The sequence below is a fragment of the Hesperophylax consimilis genome, chromosome 10 (assembly GCF_061612785.1).
Source record: "Hesperophylax consimilis isolate HC1 chromosome 10, BYU_Hcon_1.0, whole genome shotgun sequence".
NCBI lineage: Eukaryota > Metazoa > Arthropoda > Insecta > Trichoptera > Limnephilidae > Hesperophylax > Hesperophylax consimilis.
In genome coordinates this window covers 30,628,904-30,651,974 of record NC_142845.1, presented here as the reverse complement: position 1 = coordinate 30,651,974, position 23,071 = coordinate 30,628,904, and the positions used below count along the sequence as shown (strand labels likewise).

At 33.2% G+C, this 23,071-nt stretch overlaps 1 protein-coding gene across 4 annotated transcripts in view; it reads left to right on the top strand.

The window, feature by feature from the left end:
• The window catches only part of Pgant9 (polypeptide N-acetylgalactosaminyltransferase 9), a 704,637-nt gene that overhangs the window by 536,528 nt on the left and 145,038 nt on the right, over positions 1 to 23,071 (top strand). For all 4 annotated transcript variants that reach the window (XM_089636833.1, XM_089636834.1, XM_089636830.1 and 1 more), the window contains one exon: positions 16,035 to 16,074. The gene's annotated coding sequence lies outside the window, so the exon portion shown is untranslated. The remainder of the gene's footprint in view (positions 1 to 16,034; positions 16,075 to 23,071) is intronic.

The following is a 23,071-nucleotide window of genomic DNA, read 5'->3' as shown; positions in this document are numbered from 1 at the left end:
ATTTCCTTAAGCCAAGATTTGATGTCCTTAATGTAGTTATTTTTCGTTTTCCTTTGTTTGATGTTGAGAGGGAGTTTATTATATAATTTTAGTGCTAAAAATTCAGAGTTTCTTTGTCCAAAGGTAGAATTACATTTAGGAATATTTAGCATGTCTGTTTGCTTGGCTCTGGTTTCATGATCGTGAGAGGGGTTTGCCTCTGGTTTATTTTTTAAGTGATGAACTAGAATATTTTTAGCATAGATTTTTTGTCAACTTGGAACATCAAACAGATTAAAAATATCAGTAGTTGGCGTCCTTACGGGGAGCTTTAATATGGTCTTTATGATCCAATTTTGAGTTTTCTTTAGTTGTTTAATATGGTTTGATGATGCTGAGCCCCATCCTATTATTCCATATTCCAGTATAGAGTGGCATAGAGCATAATATAATCTCTGTAGATCTGTAGTTGACAAGATATTTCGTAATTTTTTGAAGAAATAGATGAGTTTTGTTAGCTTTTTTGAGGTTCCTTCGATGTGTGCATCCCAATGAAGTTTGTCGTCAATTACGATCCCAAGATATTTAATTGTTTTAGTTTGGACTATATGCGGGCAAGAACATTGCGGATATTTGTTTAGACATTCATGTAATTTGAGTGTATGCTCATTCGTTGGTTGACATCTTTTGGTTTTAGAGAATGTTAGATATTTAGTTTTACTCACATTTAATGTAAGGGAGTTTGCTTTTAACCAGTTTTGGAGTACAGTCAGACCTTGCTCCGCTTTTTTATGTTTGCTTGTCCAATTTTGTTCGTAGAATATAATGACAGAGTCATCTGCAAAGCTCATTATTTCTCCTTCAATGGGAGGACTCATAAGGTCATTAATATAAATGAGAAATAGTATTGGACCCAATACGCTTCCTTGAGGGACACCGTACTTGATTGATAGAGTTTTGCTACTTTTTTTTACCAATTTGTACATACTGCTCTCTTTAAAATAAATGTTTGTTTTTCGTAAGGGTCGCGCTTGAGAGGTGAATTTGAATACCGCCGTCCCGGGAACCATTAATTAGATAACCAATATCTCTGCCGTAGGCCACCCGAAGTGGTTCGTTACGTATGGTGACGTAGCAAATGTCCGGGTTCATGCGGTCAGGTTGTCTAAGTCTTGATGGCGGATGTGTCTGTCCGTGTAGATGTGTCTGTATGTGTGGATTGGGAGAAGTGATTTGAGGGAGACCGTTTGACCTCTCCAGCCAGACTCTTTCGACCCAACGCCTTGCACCGCAGTGGGAGGGATGAATTCAAAAGTCTCTCCTGGGCACGTTCAACCCCAGATTCATATCTTCTGCTAACACCTTTTCCTTCCCAGAACTTTCTATCCTTCTTTTACTTGACAAGAACCTCCACAAAACATCCTCAAATATGTAGTTGAACTCTTGTACGGTACGATCTTATTCTATCTTCTAATATATAAAGAAAAATGTCTGTGGCGGTCAGTGGACGGACACGTATATTTGATTTTTATACAAATTTACAGTTTCATTCCGAAGTTGATGAAAATTTGCACACTTCACCTTTAAAACAAGAGAAAGTTCATTTTCTATGTCTTTACATTTACAAAATCAAAACAAAAATATATTGAAATCATTCATAAGCGTTCTTAAAACCATCTTATCCTTAAATTTTAGCTTCCGTCTTATTTTTGGTTTTAATTTCTAATAATGTGTAAGTTCACAGCATTTAAAAGAGTGATGAGTTCTTTTAAAATCTCCTAAATTGAGTATCTGGGGTCTGTAGTACTCGGGTACTACATCCTACCCACAAAGTTCTCTCTACCTTGTCCTATCCACAACTCACCCTATCCCCTGTTCCCTGTTCCACCCTCGCGTGACCTATGATATACGAACCGCCTTAGTGAGGTTTCCTCTCCACTAGCGATTTATTTTCCAATGATCTTCATACGATCCGCTTTTTACTGCTCCTTAAATCAGTCTTAATTTATGTTATTCAGCTTAAAATATACCCAATATTTTTGTTGATCAGGTAATGATTTTTTTCTTTTAAACACTGTTATATTGCCTTTTCAATATATGTGATTTTCTAGTTGGCAGTCCGCATGAACTTGCAGTCGTTAGCAGCCAGAAAATCAGAACTTATCGGAATCCAACCCATTTTTTTACATAAATTTATGAGTATTTTCTTCCTCACTGTTTTCTTTGTAGTCTTTATCAACTAAACGTCCAACCGTGTTTTTTAAAAAATATTTTCTTAACCTTAAACTATTAATCTATTGTAGCCTTATTCAACTTTACCTAACATAATCTTTATTAAAGACTACCTATCTAAATAGCGATTTACCTGGACAATCTAAAATTCCCTTTGCATAAAACTTACGACCATTTGCGAGATGGATGCGCTGTGTATAATATAACTAGGATAACTCATCAATTCAATCGGTTCATTCTCGGTCAGTGAACAACTGTAGGGGACTATTTGGAATAGATTCAATAGGCTTGCCTTAATCAATCTAAGTTCTTGCTTTTAACCACAACATTTGTGAATTTTAACAAAAAAAAAATTCTTTAATTTTTTATACGCCTGTCTTTGTCTCTCTTACACTGCCTGACATTGTATACCGCCATTTCATTGATCTAAATGTAAATTTCATAATGATGAAACATATTTCTTTTTTTTGAAATTTATTATAATAGTGGTCACACTTTTGGATCACGAAACACGCTAGCATTTCTTGTTTTCTTTTTGATTCTGCGGTTTTGATACACTTAATTTAGTTGTATAATTTTATAAAAATTCTTCATTTTATTTTGCGTAATTTTGTCACTAAATTGAATTACAATAAAAATTGTGTGGCGTCAACTGTCTTGCAATAATAAGCTTGCAAAGCCCCGTGTAAATTGTGGAGTTTTCTAAATTATAATATTTGACCAAGAACAACAATGAACAACGAGTATTCAATAATGTGTTTTTGGGTGTTAGTTTAAGTTAAAGATGCAAGTGCAGATTAAAGGGAACATCAAAAATGTGAAGCGTAAATTTGACATTCCGTGATCACAATAAACACTTGACTGGTTAGCGCTTAACGGTTAACCCGAATGCGAATTTTTATCATCCTGGTAACAGAGTGTTCTCCTTTTCGCGCTATTACCCACAGTGATCCCGATTTAAGAGACTTTCGAAAATCGGTTTTGGTTTAATACACTCTTAATACACACCCCTCCGGCGTAATCCGGCCCTGCGCAGCCTCCCACTACCACCCTCTACTTCATCGACTCCCTACCCCTCGTCCCATCGGTGCTTTCACGTGGAAGATGGCAGGCGAGACTGTGCTAGATTAGGGACCGCCATCTTATGGCTCAATATCACCTGATTCATAGGGATAGAAACATCAAACTTTAGGCTATTTAAAAAATCGATGTTTCGCTGGAATAACATTTTAATTGTTGAATCTGTTAATTTAAGTGCATTAAGAGCGTTAGTTGCTTTTACAACAAATTTCAAATAATCACGTAAATCTCAATTTAAACTCTTAATGTAGTTGTCTTTATGTTGTGATTGTTTTAATGAATGATGCAATGAGAGAAATAAATAATTGTTTAACTACACTTCTGTTTGATGGATACTTTTGTCCCAACGGATGTACCTGCTGAAATGTTTATAACGCAGCCATGTATTTATTTATTTTACCGGTATTTCAATACATTAGAACGAAGAAACAACATCATGGATCCCTCCTGTATCGGTATATATCCGAAAGACACTCCAATGCATAAATAACATTTGTGATTTTTTGCTACCTCACTCCTACAATATGGGTCTTGAAATTAATATTCACTCCGTCCTTTCATTTAAAACACCCCACATCCCAATCACCTTCTTCAAATATTATAGCAGGCCCTGATGACTAATCTTAAGATTCGAGTTTAATATACAACAAAAATATATTTTTGGAATTTGTTGGTGTGCAGTCCCATTGAGTCGTGTTTTTTCGCCACAGAATTCAAAGTGGCTGATTGCCAATTTCCTGTCGAAGATGACATCCGAAGAAGAATCGCTTTTTAAATTACACGTCATGGATTTCAATAAGACATTTATCGATGAAGTTCATCGATGCTTTGAAAAAAATCCACCCCTATGGAGCAAATATTACCTGGAAGAAGTGGGGAGAATCAGTATCTACCCCGCGGCGATTCGAGATTGACTTCGCGCAAAGAAAACCAATCGGAATTTTAAATTTCTGCAAATTTAGGTAGGTACTTGGATAACTAGATGGGTGCAAAGTGGGCACTCGGAATTCTAAAATGTTTGTTTGGGGGGGTTGGAGAATTCTTTTGCTTCTTCAATATCTCTTAAATTTTTGTATTCGACGACTCTCAAAAGAAAAATAATGATACCACAATAGTCTCAACTGCCCGGAGCCAATGAGATATGGCTTCACATTTTTGGGGAAGGAGATTGGACAGACGACTATTGAAAGTGCCAAGATCTAGGCACGAGGCATGAACGTAGGTAGAGCCATTTAAGTAATGTTTCGATTTTAAATAGTGGACTCTCAGCAATTTGAAGTCACAGTTGTCCATAGCCAAAGTTGTTGTAAAATCCTTGCTATTTATATTTGGCCAGTCAAGAATAATAACTTTTGGTTTCTGAATGCCCTAGTCTAAAAATTGTCTCAATCATAATAAACATCATATGTATTATTACAATTTGTTTTTCGTGTCCTTATTTATGTTTAAATCAATTCTTGTACACATATTTCTTGTTATTTATGAACCATGCAACATGCTCGCTTAGATCAAATCTCTGAGATGATGTATGGACGCATTTTATATAAAAATAAATTTATGGTTCAAATAAATCGTTTTCATATTTCGATGCACATCGGAAATGGAGCCATTCTGAAATACCATAACGCCGAGAGTAACGTGACGTCACCGTACGTTAAAAATAATAATATAATATAGGATAGGAAAACTTTGAACGCGACCCGAATACGAATGGCGCATAATGCCCGTCTCGATTCTGTTTCATAAATTTAATTTTGTACCGAGGTGCCTTATAACTTAAAAGTTTCACACTTTGCCGTCAGATTATCAATTCCATTTTTGGGGCTGTAATGCGATGCCTCCCGCTTAAGGGTATATCCCCCTGATTGGTTCCCGCCAATTCGAGAGTCACGAGACGCTGAAACGGTTCGTAATTTAAAAATTTACATTTATTTAACATTTTGGCGGGAATGCTGTCTGTGGGCGGCAACCCGATTTCAGAATAAGTAATGAATTTATGCAGTTTTTAAGTTATCATTACTAAAGCGATTGAGTAACGAAGTAGCCCACTTTTGAAAGCTTAATCCAAAGTTGCTTGATTATTTAATTTATATTATCTTTTATTCTTCGCGGTTTTAATCAATTTGGCTTTTAATCAAATTGGAACATTAATTTAATACCGTTGTAGCATCCGAATGGTCTGCCATTTATTTTGGCGGAGTTTTCTCGGTATAATAATGAAGTCTTAACACGTCCCCGGATGGTGCAAGTTAAATAAGTTAACTTGTGTAATCTATTTTGAAAAACGTGCAACGAACATAAAAGTTATCCACATGGCTCTTTATTTCTCACTGTAATTTCTTATCTGAGAAGACATTCTTCCAATAACTTCTTTCTTTATCTTTTTAACTCTTTAAAAACAGTATAATCTTAGTTTTCATCATCTTTATTCTTACAAATGCTTTGTAAGTAGTTCCTACAAGAGGTATTTATACTATTTCGTTATAAATATTTATTTAAATACAATCATAACGATGCAAATATGCCAATCGATCTTAGGGGTGTCGGTAGATGAATACTTTAAATTTCACAATGCAAATCGTGTAAAGGGACGAACAGAGTAAAATTAAACACAAATAACATTGTTTACATCACTTTATTTCGATACAAAATCTCAACATGTTTCATGAACCAAGTTCACTTCATCAGGAGCACAAGTATACTAAAGTTATAATTAAAATTAGGTCTAGAAAGAAGAGGTAGAAGGAGTGGGGAGGGGTAAGAGTGGGGGAGGGTTATTCAAAGTAGGAATTAAAATGTCATTAGACGGGAAAGACCGGGTAATTGGGAAAATATTTAAAATGGGGTTTATAAAAATTTTTTGTTTATTAATAATATCTGCTTTCATATTCACGTGTTTTCTTATTTCTAGGATTTCAAAATTATTGATTTGAGATACCTTGTAACCAGAATGTAGTATTTTAAAACCTGAATTAATATCGAAAGTATGGTCGTTATTTAATAAATGATCCGCAAATTCTGATTCACAGTTTCCCTTTAAAGCCCTAAGATGTTCTTTAATTCTGATCTCAAAGTTTCTATTAGTTTTTCCTATATAAAAGGAATTACAATCATTACAGTTGAGTTTATAAACACCTGATTTTTTAGTTTGACTATCAATATCTTTATTATTAAGAATATATTTTTTTAATTTGTTATTCGTATAAAACGCCGGTTGAATAGTGAAGGGGATGTTTTTATTTATAATTTTGGAAGTATCATTATCTACAAATAGAATTCTACGCCATTGTTTGTTTGTATCTTTATAAATAGGATAAATATCACAAAGTGTTCACAAAGTAAAATATCACAAAGTATTCACAAAGTGAAAAGCAGTTAGAAGAAGTTTTCTTCGAAAAATTAAAATTAAACTGTTATTTTCAATGAACCTCTATTCCTCTATCCTTTTCGCCACTTCTTTACCCTAACAAATCTTCCCCGATAAGCATACAGAACAGACGACCTTATCCATCTAAATTGAGATCGTTCTTGTTCAGAATCCATCTTGTGCCATCATCCTCACTGGGCTGGCCACTCCACATCACACACATCACGCCCATTTACATAAATTTATTCACTATCTGCCATGGAATGAGATGGGCCGCAGAGATTTCATGAAATAAAATGGTAAACCGTATGAATGCCATCAACCAAGAATAAAGCAGGCTATCTGGTCTTTTACAGTATTTTAATTGCGACATTTTTTTTTATTATGTTTAAAAAAATTAAATAAATAATTTTATTTGTGGTATGGTAAAATCTTTGGTGTTCGTCTATTTTGAACTATTCACACTCATTAAACTGATGAATTATGATTTTTTCATTAAATTTCTTGATTCAACCAACTTATCTTGCAAAATAACGATTAGTTAATGGTTCAATGGATGCACCTGACTTAACAAAGCTGTTAACGCTCTGAGTACAAAATGAAAACACGATTACACGATATTCAGTTGATATAGGTAAATTCGTTGAAAACAAACTATTTCATTATTATTACTCACGTAATACGTTACAACTTATACCCATACTTGCATTTTTATACTACAATTTTTTTTATTTTGTAATTTAACCTTTGCCGGTTCCATCTTGAAATTTATTTATTAGATACTAAATAATACAATCGCAGAATAATAAAGCTTTGACTGTCCAACTGGGAAGATTTTCCGTTTCAGGACAGTCAAATTGATGGTTTTATTCATATTAAGTAGGTAATGTAACACAAATACATAACATTGGAGAAATTCCTTTTTACATAACATTAAATTCACAACATTTTGGAAATTACTTTCATGTTTACAATATAATATAGATAAGTTAAGTAAGTATCTTATTTTTGTTCATTGTTTCTACGATGTGTAAGAATTTTTATTTTAATTGATTTAAGTCGTGTTTATAGTACATGTTATTTGAGATATTAAATAACATGTACTATGAACGTACTCAACATTTGTTGTTTACCTGTAAGTTAGCGTATGTTCGCCCTCGACTCTCCCAGAAGTTGATTGTTAACCAATTTACATTACAATTTCCAATGAATTGCAAGCTTCTTATAAAATTTATTATAGCAGGGTAATAAATATTCTTAACTGTTCCATATTAGGTACTACAATATTATTAAGGTGTATAAGTTTTATATTACTATTTTATTTATCCTGTTATACAAATTATAAAAGAATAATAATTAAGTAATGAAGTACTGTAATTGTTACATGTGAAAGCCCAATAGGACCTTAATTAATAAATAAATAAAATCAGATGTTTGTAGAATTAGGTATTTATTATTTTCTTTTGTTTTATGTAAGTTTATTTTATAAAATAAAACACAAACACTTTGTATTTAACCACGAATTTATTATTTCATATATCGACCGGTTTCACTTCGACCAAGCTTCTTCAGGATATAATAATAACTAAATGCTAAGACAGAGTTATGGCTTATATATAAGAGTGACAGAGGGAGAAAGAACAAAATTAGAGGGAGACAAAATATTTGACATAGGTAAAATGGATAATCAATTAGTGGGAGGGAGACAACAATACAATAATCAATTACTGGGGGGGGAAACATCATACTATGTCAAATATTTTGTCTCCCTCTAATTTTGTTCTTTCTCCCTCTGTCACTCTTATATATAAGCCATAACTCTGTCTTAGCATTTAGTTATTATTATATCCTGAAGAAGCTTGGTCGAGGTCGATATATGAAATAATAAATTCGTGGTTAAATACAAAGTGTTTGTGTTTTATTTTATAATATAATGTCTAACCACAAAGTAATTGCTTCCTATGAAAAAAATAAGTTTATTTTATTTAGCTATAAATTTTAACATTTTACATCTGTTTGCCTTTTTGAGCATGTGAGTTTATTATATTTATTTCGTTTTGTATAATATTTTTTAATTTTTTTTCCACTGCTGATACACGTGATTCAAATCCAAATACCCCCAGAGCTGACCTAGATCAGTTACCCAACTTCAGAAAGTAATCTTCGCGTTTTCCTAAACTTTCATAATTTATTATCTCTCTTGGAGTCAGTTCACCTGGTCTCATTTTTCAGAGAATCTGAAATTTTATTTCTTTTCGGGGCTTTTATTTTCAAATTTGTGAGTTCAGACTATGTTCTCACCACGAACGTTGAAGAAATTATATGAATCGTAAGCTGCAATATTTTTCAAACGTAATTAACTTCATATGTATTGAAATGGTTTCCGAATAACATACCTGCCCATTGAGGAGAGTATTTGAAATATTTCTTGTTATAATAACTATATATAACTATAATAATTTCTTGTTATAATAACATCTGTTAACTTTACCAATAAAATAAAATATTTTTTTATGTTAACCTGGTCAAGATTTATGTTGTTTCTGCCTTAAATAATATTCAGAACCAGTATTCATACATTTTTTATAAATAGGACTTAAAATGAGTTCAGAAACAATAATTTTCTAACTGACAAGAATTAATGTACCTAACTCAACTTAAATTCTATTTTTCCATGGTGTTGGAACTTAGCTAGGATGTTACAGGTAAATCATTTTTAAGATACCTCTCCTTAAGAAGTGATGTACTGGATGGATCAAAAAAGAATTTTATTTAATAATATTTTTGGTTTGGGTTGTAAGCCGAATTATGAAACAAAAAACGTATAAAGAGCATTGTCCAATTGGATCGCTAGTCTTAATTTATACGTAATTGATTAAATCGATTTTTTTTTTAACTTTCGATTCTATCGGCATGCACTAATTAATACATTCAAACGTCCCTTTCATAGATTAATTGAGAATTCTAAATTTTGTTATGGAACATGTTGAAAAGGTATTTTAAAGCAATAAAACTTTACATCTTACAAAAAACTTAAATCTCCAAGATTTTGTGTAAAAAAATGTATTATGATCTAAAAATAATTTATAGAATTATTTTAGAAAATTAAGTATTTTAGCTTTCTTAATTTCGAAATCAAATGTCATGACATTTCAAGAGATTCGTCAAATCTAACACTTTTCACAAAAGTGCCCCCTTAATTAATTTTCCTATGCGGCATTTATGTCAGATTCGCTTTCAAAAATGGAGTTTAGTCCCTTGAAGATTTGAATAATGAATAAAAATAACTGTCAGGGTAATTGCTATTTTGCACGCCGAGCCATCGTATCGCCATGCGCCGTTTTTATCTTTGTGTGTTTTACATAATATTAAATATGGATTTTTACAGTCCGCGTGATGTCGTAACTTTGCCCCAATGACATGATTTCTGCCGCAGAAACAATTTTTTTGCATGTGTTTTGATAAATCGTGATCGGTTTTTATAGTATCGCTTAAGTGCGTGATCTTTATGAATCATTAAATTATGCCGTTTGGCTGCGGACGTATGGCAAACTCAAGCATAATATTTCAGTTACAGTTTTGCGTTAAGATAGAACAGAATAAAATCTGTTTCTGAGGGAATGTTGTTTGACAAAACCAGAAGAGATAAAGAGGGTAAGAAACCATGTTGGAAAATATAGTTTTTAATTTGAATTCATTAAACACTTTTTTAATTTAAAAAAAGGTTTTATGTGTTTGAATTTTTCGAACTACCACAGTATAATAAGTGCAATCTGCTGAACCTGCGGCACTTGGGTGTGACTCCAAAGCTTTAAGATTCTCGGCCACTAATCGGTCATTCATTCAGTTACTTTCAAACATAATTTCAATCACAAATAATTTCAATGACGTTTAATCAGCATTTGTGATAAAATGAAATGAAAAATTCATACATTAATACACAAATAAAAATCGGATATGTTTATCCTAGACACTATCTTGGTTACAAACCAATTCTTTAGAAATTTGTGATATTTCAAAAATATAGCTGCCAAATTAATGGCAAAAATTAGTTGCAAGATGTTAATAATTATGAATTTGAAAAATAAGAAAACGACAAATATGACGTATATTTGTCGATCTCATATAATAATAAAGACCAATGGTCGAGTGGATAAAGACGTTGTGCCGGTAAGGCAGAGAGCCTGGTTTCGGTTCCCAGTTAAGACCGTTATCTTTTGATTTTCTATTTCTTGTTATCTTTCATGTTTCATTTAGATTTGTTAATTTTATCTTTTTCTTCAAAAAGGTTTTTGAACATATTGGATTTAAATATTGGAGGTAAATATATAAAATTAAATATTTGTAATCTTGTAGAAGTTACCAAGATCATATAATAAGTGTGCTAAACGAAAGAACAGAAGTTATTTAAATTTTTATAAATAATTTAAAAATAATTATTCATTGTGCCTGTATTCCTCGTAATTTGCTAAATTATATTTTTTTACTTTACTGTACAATTGTTTTGGACCAAAACAACCTCGCATTTGTTTTTATTTTAGAAATCATTGTTCTGGATTCGTTTCTGAAAGGTATAAACGGCCTTTTCGAAATCTCTTTATTTAAAGTGAGAATTGGGTGTGTTATTCTCAATACAGAATACGTGTCCTGTCAGCGCGAAAGTCTTAGTTAAAGGTGGTAAATAACGGTTAGAAGGAGCCCCGGAACGTGCCGTATCCAGCGTCACAATCTCAGGATCATCCCCTATTGAGATGCAATCTTACGGGCTTAGGTTCATACTGGGGCGGGGGTGTGGGATGCAACCGCCTCATCCACCGAATTTACACTTGCGCAACGTAAGATCTGGCGGTCGGAGAGATGCTGGCCTCGCTTAATTTGTGAATAGTGTTTGAATTAATATGCAAGGAGTATGTGCTAGATAAGGATTGATTGAATTATTATAGTCTCGATTAGGGTAATGTTTATAGTGTAGAGTGATTTAGTAATGGTGGTTAGGTACTTGAGAACTAGACTATTGAATATATTATATAGATTACTACATCAGAAACTAAACTAGATCGAGTAAATGTAAATGAACTGCCCTTATTACTTCATTTAATTGTATTTTTTCTATAATCACTATTACGAAACATTTTAATAATCATCACAACAATTTGGGAGGCTGGTTTGGGTATCGCCGCCCCGGGAACCATTTATCGAAACCAACACCTCTGCCATAGGTCATCGCAAGTGTTTTGCTACGTTTGGTGACATAGCAGGGGTGCCCGGGTTCATCGGGCGTTTTCATGATGCACCTGCCCACCAGTTGCGTGGCATGCCAAATCTGGAGGTGCTGGCCTGGGGAGAAGCTTTTTCGGGGAGAGGCTAGTTTGGGAAGACCCCTTGTCCTCTCCAACTGGCCTCTCGACCCATCAAATTATTTTCCTTAGTGCGTTGTGTGCGGTTAGTGTAAAAAAGAAACATCGTTTTCCTCTATGGGTCTTCCCATGCTTGGGTATTGAAATACATCATTTACTTGTCCCCGGTTAAGGGTTTAAGATGTTATATATTTATTTACGGAATATTATACTGTCCATTAATCAGACAAGAAATGATAAAAAAATTAAATTTATGTTAAACGGATAGAACACACATATTAATAATGAAATGCAAATCTGAATTGATATTCATGGTTTCACAAGAAAATTATAAATCACAAAAGTTTATTAATTGAATTTATTTGCTTAAATAAATTCTTTGATTAATAAATGCTATCACGACGTCATCTGTGAAAGTATTAATTTTTCTCATTTATTTACCTATATTCTTCAAACGACGAATATATAGTGTTCCTGGCCAAGATGCATTGATTTGCATTCCTATACCGTGTGATTCTAAATATGTATTCGTTCAGATGCCTCCCCGATACGTCGCGACGCCCGCCCCGGGCACTGGAGAGCGTCTTACCGCTTCCGGAGCGCGCCGACTTGACGCGTCAAATAATCCGTTTTCAAACGTATCACGTCACTGCCGTCGGAACCGCGTCGCTACGTGGAATGAGAATTTGTCGCCATTAAGACGCTGCACTGGATCTCGTGTAAATTTCAGGCAAATAAAATTCATGGGAATTTTCAGACGTTAACACTTGTTACTTAACACAAGGAGAGAATTTTAATTATCAAATAAAACAATTTTAAAGGGCACGATTTAATAGAGTATATAATTTAGTAAATGTCCGATGCATATTTTATGTTTCCATCAAAAAGCATCATCTAACGAAAGAGCATTGAAACATCGATTTTGACATGCTTGGTAGATGTGAAAATTCCACTTAACCTACATGCAAGCTAGTATCTGAATGAAAATTAGAAAGTTCTGCCATTTTTTGCAAATTTAACATAAATTATCGTTTTGGAGTTAATCGAAAATGTGTAGTGAGATGTAATTGATCCGAATAAACCAGGTCTATCAGTAATGGCAACGACAAATTTGTAAAAACGGTCTGATGTCTTTCTTATTTCTGATTATTTTTACAGAGGGCAGTTTTCTCGCTCATTATACTATACTAGTTTTTTAATTGATGTACAGATTGACATATTCAACTTTACAGTCGGTGGCGTCGCTAGTGTAGATTTTGTGGATACAAAACATTTGTAGGTTTTTAAAAAAAAGTTATTTCTTTCGTTAGCTCCTCCTTCGCTCCTCTGCAAAGTTTAATATATCTTCAACTTTGCCAAAATAAAAGTTCGTAGTAATTCCCATGTAAAGAATTATTTTTTTTATGTAACTTTTTCTATGGCTTACCTAAACTATTCTTTGATTTCTATCAGGCTACCGACGAATGCGGTTGTCTCCTACAGCAAAATTTCATGTTATTTACCTACGTGTCATATAAAATAGTGTGTAACGAGGACAGAACTATTAGAGTTATTGGAAAATTCAGAATAGTACTAAAGATGCAAGCCGTCAAAACGTTGATATTTGCGGACAGCCGAAAAGCGTGTGATATCACGGTACATGCCTGGCAGTACTGCAGCACTGCCATTTGGATTATGAATTATACTGTATGAGAAGTCACAAGACACTAGTGCATATTATTTCATTTTGTTTTTAAAGCTAATTTCTTCGGAAATTTTGGAGATAGCGAATAACTAATTTAAAAAAAAAAATATATACATATATTAGGAAACGCCCTCAATATTAAATCCGGTACTAAATCATCTTAAAAAAGTTATCTTTTATTATTTGTAATACTATTTCCTAATTCCCATTAGTCTATATCTTAATTATTTATACAATTAACTTACGTTATTTTATACGAGACGTCACTGTATCAGACGCCGATACCGATCCATTTGTTTAATTAACGACTTAATTTGAAATTTCTATCACCTGTGCCCACACTTCAATTAATAGTCAGTAGGCAATTTCGCAAATACGCGATGGGTAAAAACTCAAACAATAGAACTAATCCCACGTTGGCACCTTGAGTTTTTGTTGCTGCATTGTGTTTTGATAGATAATTACAAACTGTAGTCTTACGAGATATTAAACGATCCTCTTGAACAATCGGGGATTCGTATAATATTTTCTCATAGAATATTAATTTTCAAACACACTAATATAAGTAAGCAATTTTTATTAACATCGGTTAGGTAGCTGGTAGAACGATATAGTATCTGAGACAAATTAAAAACAAATAAAAAACTTCATAGTTTTATTTTATTTAAGGTCGTTTGTACGAACTTTTACATTGTTGTTACGACAAAAATTAATCGCAATCTTAACGATTTAGAAAATTAGGCTTATTTCACAATTTGTTAAGTTTAAATAATATATTTGCGGAGCATTCCATCGTGGAAAATACTCTGTGTTTTGCCCCTCTGTGAGACCACAATTCAGAATTGAAACGTTGTTTGCAATGGCTTTAAATTGCTTGAAATTGTTTGGTGACCAGATCCGAATAGGTACTTCCTTACGTGCCTCTTTCACATCTCCTTACCCTCCCCACTACCTTCAGTCTCCACAAGTTACCCAGATTGAGGATGCCTTAGAGTCACTGGCTCCTGACGGTTTGAAGCAGTTGGGACTCTTGCGCGGTATTCAATTTTTTTTTAAATATCGTTAAGCTCTGGGAAAATTCTGATTTTTAATTTTCGGAATTTTTAGATTAGTGTTATTACTTCAAAACATTACCACCGTGAAAAATTCTATATTAAAATATGCTTTCACCTATTGAGTTTAAAAAAGGGGCCTGTTATATATACTACTTGAAAGAATTTTTATTTTTTAATATCACCGGTACAAATATACCGTACACAATAATTACATGTCATAGAAAACAAGCATAATCAAACATTAGTAATAATTTAAACAAAAATAACAATTAACTGTGGCATTTGATCGTTAAATGACGACAGAAAGTAAAATAATACAAGCTCTAGAAAGAGATACAAGTACATACAAAATATTATAAACAAGTATGAGTAGACTTAGGTTTAATTAATAATGATTTAGAAGATATGATGGTATTGTCTTTTCGTACCTAGCTTCTGTGCAGTTAAACAGATCCTCTACATCTGCGTGCCTATTATCAACTTCATGTAATCTAGGTACAAGCGAGTGTTTGAAATGCTCAATCCTGGAATTGTTACAATTGAACAAGGTTTTAGAACAAGTAGCTCTTATGGGTATATGAAATTCAATGACGTTAATTAAATCAAGGCTGTCTACACTACCATTTACAAATTGTATTTGTAGAATTTTGTACATAAATATAAAGAGGCATCATAAAAGGATATATTTATAACAAAATGGTTTTCAATAAAATTGTGTACTGAAATAAATTTCTTTTTCTTTTTATGTAAGGGGAAAGGATGCAGAGCTTTACACAAACATATAGTTTGAACAACCCGGCTGTAGACAAGCCTTAACGTCGATTATTAATGTTGTCGTACATGTAAAGATTTTTTCCATCTAAACCTACCTCTTATCTGCTATTGTGATGATGTGTGAATGTATCAGGTTTCTGCTTGTAAGGAAATGGCTTGGGCATGTTAGCAATTCAGTTGCCTTTACAATACTACAACCCTTAGTAGCGGTTGTGGGTGCCAGGTTTCACTGAAGGGAGGGTGTATTTCCCACAATATAAATACCGCCTTTGCTGCGAACATTTTCCTACCTCGAAACCCAAGAACGTTATAGTTCTAGTACTCGTTCAAGCGCAAATCAAATGAATAATGTATTTCCTTACTAAAGTAGGATCATTATATACATGCTGAAAACATAACAGAATTGTGCAGAATTGCAACCTACAAATTATATTTTTATTCCCCTTAACATTTACTCTTTGTAATCCAAATTTGCTTTATTATTAATTTTATCTTTTTTGTTTCAGATGATTGGGACCAATTGTTCAATACGGAATTATTTTTAATGTGAGTATTTTTATTTATTTTAAGATTTTAACCTTTCAATAAAATCAATCGTTGTCAACATATTAAATAATATTTCTCTGTATTTTATGCTGTCAACGAAACGTGATTACTGTGAGCAGTAAATATTTTTTTCTAATATCGTTATAAGACGACGGGTTTTTCATTTTCTCATGACATTTAATCAATGCTTAACCTCTTGAGTGCCGCCGTATCCAAACGGAAAAAAAATAAACATTTCTCTGAAGTATTCTGGAGAAACTGTTTATAGATTATGTATTCTGTGTATGAACACATAATCTGACAAGACGATACAATTTACAGAAACATAATTTTGCAAAGAACGTATTAGTTATTACGAAAATAGAATGAGCGGGCCGACGGCGAAAAGTTTGCGTCTGAACACCAAGAGTCAATTTGTTAAGTTTTTTTTTATAATTCAAAACGATTTAATTCTACATACACAATTCACCCTTTGAAAGACAATTGTGTTGTCGAAATAGAATTCTCTCAAAGAGAGGTTGGTTTAAGTTCGTTTTTTTAAATAACCTTACAGTAGTATATACCTATATGCTATAGTGATTTGAATTCCGCATTTTTACTTATTATTTTACCTAATCAGGGTAAAAATATCATTAACACCCTTATATTTGCTGCTTTAATAAAACTTCAAGACTCCAATGTGATTTGTAAAATGTCTCGGGGTATATTTTTTATAAAATATCGTGTCATATAATTATTTGACGGCGTCTCTCCGCCCTTCCAGTTTCTGACACGTCGTTTAAAAACTTTCCACCGGATCGGATAAAACTTTAACACTTACCCTGCACCAATAATTTTTGATTGGCATCTCCAACTTCTTACAAAAAACATATTTTACTACCCCAAATCACACGGTTCTGGCATAACTTGCCCATAAAAAATGTGAACGTTCTGGAGGCTATGAAGTTTTTATTTCTATGTGTTTTCGCGGAAATTTCAAATGTGCTTTGTTTTCTACGCTCGTGAGATCGGTTTTATTAGATTTAATAAAATAAAAGTCAAAAAGTTTTAATAGCTGTCATTTCTTAGGTTATGTTTTTTATCAACTGTCATAAAATTTCTTGGTAGTTTATTTTTTTCATGAAGTGTTGATTAATTAAATTTTCAAATGAAATAATTGAGGTGATTGTTTTACTGGTGTTTTGGCTCGAACGCTCAGTTCAGTTATTGAAATATAATATTTACATTTTCACACAAAACGATAGTGAACAGCAATATCAGTACCTTCATTAAATCTCTATAGATTTTAATTGTATGCTTTACATTACGTAGCTCACTCGGTGCAACGTATTCTGAGGTAGGTGACAGTAATGTACAATAAAAAATGTTCATTTCCATGTTTTTTGTAGATTTAGGAGATGTTAAATTTAGATAAATATTGATGGAGAAAAATAAATAAAGTATGTAGTGTGTGAAAGAAGAAGAAAAACAATATATTTTTGACGTGTTGTTAAAAGGACGACGATTAGGTAGGTACAAGATCACCATCATCGTCAAATATTTTGTTATGAGTTAAACGTAGTACTTCACAGGAACCCACTTAAGTTAGGTTAATTTGGCTATCATCGTACTGTTCTATAGTCTTATGTAATAGGGCGCTAAAGACAAATATACTTGAAAAGTAGACAATTAGTCCAATAAAGTTTGGAAACTCTGTTCTAACTCTTGACATACAGTCTCAAGTATTTGTTTTCCTCGGGCATCCCCGTTTACTTCAAACATTCACATTAGTGTCATTATATTACATTGTCGTGATTTTTGATAACCCACCAAAAATCACGGGATATTATAATGTACAAACTATAATGTTAAAATTTGGTACAAACAAATATTGTCATTTTTTCTTTATAATGTAATTGTATTTTTTTATTGACAAATAAGGAAGATGTAACAAATTTAATAACTTCAATAGTAATTAAAGATAAAATGACAACCGCAAATCATGCAAAACGACTGTGTTTTTAATAGAGTGTCCTCTGCGTGCAAAGTAGTATCTTCTTAAGGCAAGACCAAACCGCCGCGATCATTTTTCGTCCGCGATGGCGTGCACGGTGAGCGTCCTGTGTGCGTGCAAAACCGTTCACACCAAACTAGCGATCAACTAGCGATCAGCTGGCGTCCGTGGCACTCGTACGTTCGTGTTGGTTGTGTGGTAGGTATAGCTCGGAGCGGGAACCATTTAAATAATCATAATCATGTTTGGAGACGAATCTGAAGAAGAATTATTACTTCTAGCGGCTATTGCAGATGATGAAGATAGTAGCTTATCTACTCTTATAACGAATATTTTCGATTTACGATTTACGGTTTATTTATTTATTAAGTTGGAGTTTATAATTCGGTAATCAAACCTATGTATAGTGGCTATATATTGGATAAGTTGGCCGATTTTTTTAACCACTGCAAGTATTTTATTTTTATTTTCATAATATTCGTTATTAGGGTAGATAAGCTATTGGGAAGATGGTGAAAAAGCCCCTGAAAAGTGTAAATTTACTTAAAAGATGGTTTGGTAAGATAAATAATTTCGACGGGTTGGTAGGATAAAATGAAACCCATGATGCAATTTTGTTAGAATTTATGTATATTTGAATAAACTATTTTTTATGGAATTTTAATTACAAGAGTTTCTTTCGATTTCAATATTTTAAATATCAGATTAATGGGGACAAAATTCTTAAGAATGGTTTACACATACATAAAACAAATTGATCGAACACATATATAATAATTACAACTTCTTTTGTAAAAAATATAAACATAGAACTGTGCTAAAAAAATACACGCGTTCCGGTGCTGTGTAGTCAATACACATCTCAAAATAAGCGATTTAATATCGGAAAAATTTGAATATTCATAGCTAATCGATTATGTTTATTATATTTTATATCGAAAGTGATAATAATTGTAATTTAATTGCTGAAAACATGAAAAAACCATCGGCAGATGCTAATTTCGTTGATCATTCTCTCTGTATTTGTATCCGACATCATGAGAAATACCACAAACTCAGAGATAATTACGTTGCGTGCAGCGTGCAGATCCTGCAAGCAGCAACTGATCGCGGACGCGAGCGATCGCCGCGTCCAGACGCTGCACAGGACGCTGCGGCCAATCAGAGAACGCTTCGATGTGAACACGTTGCTACAAGTTCATACACAACATCTGATCGCCACCGTGTACGGGATCGCGGACGCGCTTTGAACGCGGCGGTTTGTTCAGGCCTTTAGAGCTTTAAATTTTCTAATAAAAGTCTTTTTATGTTAATTTACCTTCCAGGTAAAATATCCACACGTATAAATAAAGAATTATTAATAAATAAAATAAATTTGGTGCTTACTATATCGCATGTCAGATAGAATTTTTAATGTTTATCAGTTTTAATTGTTAAAATTAAAAGTTCATTAAACTTGAATAATTTTACGCACGTCGTCGCAGGGATACAATTTCAAATCACGCATTCACCATTAATATGTTTGATTGTCGTGTCGCTCCTTTCTCCCACTTATAGGTATTATAATAAAAATATTTATTAATTTTATTTTTTTTATTTATTTATTTTTACGCTTATTAAGGCTTTTACATACATATAAAACAATATTTAAGAAATTATACTCGTAAATAGTGCAGAAAACGACTGTTTAAAACACACACATAAATAAAAAATATTGTTGAATTTGATCTACATGTACGAAATATAAAAATAAAAAATCCAAAATATTTTTTTTTCTTTCAGCCGACAAAATAATGTTAACGTGCAAAATACTGTAATACTGTCAATTTAAATAGCTTTATCAAAATATTCCCCTACTTGATGAAAAAAACTTCAATAAGGTATGCTTATGTAATGAAATTGTTGTACTAAATATATCAACAACATCGTAGTATTTGTTTCCTAGCTGTTGAATCCGTCGCATAGGAGTGTAATATTGGGACTTTGATTTAGAATTGCTGCAATAATATGGTAGGTAATGTCTTGTAACTGACCTGCTTGGAGTATGATAAGAGATTACATATAATAAATTAAACATTGAATTAATGATTTTATACAAACAGGTTAAATCGGAAATGATTCTACGATCAGATAATTTTATGATATTTAATGCACAAAGTACGTTATCGTAATTTAGGAATCTTCTTCTTCTTCGATGGCGCTACAGCCCATATCGAGCTTTGGCCTCCTGCAACAGTCGCCTCCAACTCCTCCTGTCCTCAGCGGCTGACTTCCAGTTTGTCACCTGGAGAAGCTGTGCTGCATCCCCTCTTACCTCATCTTCCCACCTCAGTCTGGGTCTTCCCACTTTTCTCTTTCCACCTGGGTGACCATTCAGAATTCTTTTTGGGACGCGTGTATCCGGCATTCTCTGTACATGCCCAGCCCATCTCAGCCTGAGGAGTCTCATGTGTGCAGAGATGCTAGGGGCCTTATATATATCGTACAATTCTATATTATACCGGATACGCCACTGTTCGCCCTCTTTCACGGGTCCACATATTCTTCTCAGCACCTTTCTTTCAAAAGTATCCAGCATTTCAGCCATCTTTACCGTCAGTGTCAGCGCCTCACATCCATATGCCAATACAGTTCTTACAATGGTCTTATATATGGTTATTTTGGTTTTTCTGTGGACACTACGTGACTTAAACACTGGCAGCAAAGAGAAGTATGTTTTGTTGGCTGCTGTGATTCTCCTTCTGATTTCTGCTGGATCCTCATTGTTCTCTGTCAGGCTGGAGCCCAGGTAGGTGAATTGGTCGACCACTTCGTATGAGTAGTTGTCTTTAAATAGTGTACTACTTCTTCTTCTGTGTGAGGGGTTCCTGCTCTGTACCATCATTTTTGTTTTGTCAACATTAACTCGCAGTCCTACTTCCCGCGCCGCTGTTTCTAAAGGGTCGAAGACCTCCTTAATGGCTGAAATTCTCTAGGAATGGCCATTTTAAAATTTACATATTTCAATTTTTATCTTGGATTCTTTCAATCGCATATTGTTTGTGGGAAGATAAATTCTTATTTTAAAAGCGTATCCGTGTCTTGCTTCGGTGTGCAATAGGGCCACATTATTATCCCCCGTAAGCCAGGCCAGGAAGTCTCGCGTTTGTGTTCCATATCATATTATTTCCTGATGGCATTCCGTCAAACAACTCGTTATCCCAAAAGCGATATGATTGGAAGTGATCGTACCGTGAAATTATTTTTATTCCGCTGAACTTTTGTGTGTTTGGAGAGACGGCAAAATATTTTCCGTCAAGTTTTCCGGCCGGGGCGTGTTTGAACAGCGTGAATATTCCCAGATAAATCGTCTGCTAAGAAATGAAATCTTTCTCGGAGGCATATTTGTTTTTGCTTGCGGAGTGGGTAGGTACATCAACGTGGTTCAGTTCACTCTTATTATGAACCGATCGAAATTGAAAAACGTAATTTTGTTTCCTACTTCTCATCTGAACGTTTCTTGAAAATACAAACACATATTTATTGCTTTCAAATTACCTTTCGCAGAAATGAATAACGTTCAACCCGCGACCACAAAATAAGCGAGCATTAAACAAGCAAATAATAAAGTAGTAGAACAATGAAAAATCACAAGATGATATACTCGTATTTGTATATTGATTTGTAAAGCGGAAAGTATTGTGCTATTATTGTATAGTATTGTACTGTCCTATGTTAACCTCGATACAGGCTCACTGCTCAGTCCTAGTGAGGTTGATTTTTATGAGAAAAAAAGTGTTTTATGTATAGTGAGATGCAATAATTAAATAAAAAATAAATTTATAAAATATTAGTCTCAGGATCATTGCATTTCAAAAATAAATATCCTCCATTTCTTTATAATGTAGTAATTTAAAGTATATAGCTGTGTTTCGACGTATTTAATTTATTTTTGTATTATAGTACCATGTATTCCCAATCTACTATTTTCCATCTTGCATTGTGGAGTATTTTGTTTTTTTGACGTTATGCTCATTAAGATGTTCTTTTTTTTGGTAAATATTCGGAATCGCTGGACACGGATTATACGAATTTTTTTAAAATAAAACCTTCTGATTCACCTTAATTACCACAAAAGGAATCTGACTGTATTTGGATTATTTTTAATTTTAGCATTTTAATCTTTAATTACGTAAATCGAAAATTCACTTTCGTTGTATGGGATGACAGCTGTAATGTTTTCTGTTGCTGACATTTTTTCTTATTGGTATTCCTGATAAGTGGGTACTATTTTGGCCAAACTCGAAAAATAATATTTTTTTATGTATCTAAAAAAACATTTACATTTAAATTTAGTTATTATTATAACTATTGTTTTATTTAACCTAACCTAACTTAGATTCCGAATAATTACCTTTTTTTAAATAATAAACATTTAAAAGCCCAGCTGGATGTGAAATTCAAAATAAATATGTTTTGTCAATAAATTAGAAAATTTTCAAAAATTTACCTTTCGATGGAACACCGTTAGTAAGCTTTAAGAATGATGTGTCAAAAATTTATAGAAAATAGATATACGTTTCAAATATAGAATTATTAATAAATTAAAGTAAAATGATTCGGTACCTACTTCATCGTTTGTCAGCATTATTCTCGAAATCAGTCCCTATTTTGAAGACACTTTTATATGTTTCATGTTAATAATAGTGGATACATTGGCCTTTTCCCTTGTTCGTGAAGTATGTATCATGAAGTTTGGTGATCAACGATATGGAGGGCGTTCTTCGGTTTCTACTTTTTTTTACATTTCTAATGAGCGTACTCTGGGTTTTGGAACGTGCATAGTTCTCCGTGTTCTATAGCAGCCACGTCCGCGATCAAAATTCATGGATATTGCCGAAATGTCGACCACTTGTCGAGCCAATAAAAAAGAGTAATCATCGTTTCAGATTGCATTCTACGCCCTCATCAAAATTCCTCTCCAATATTTGCCACTTCCACAAGCCTGCTTCCACCTCGTGAATA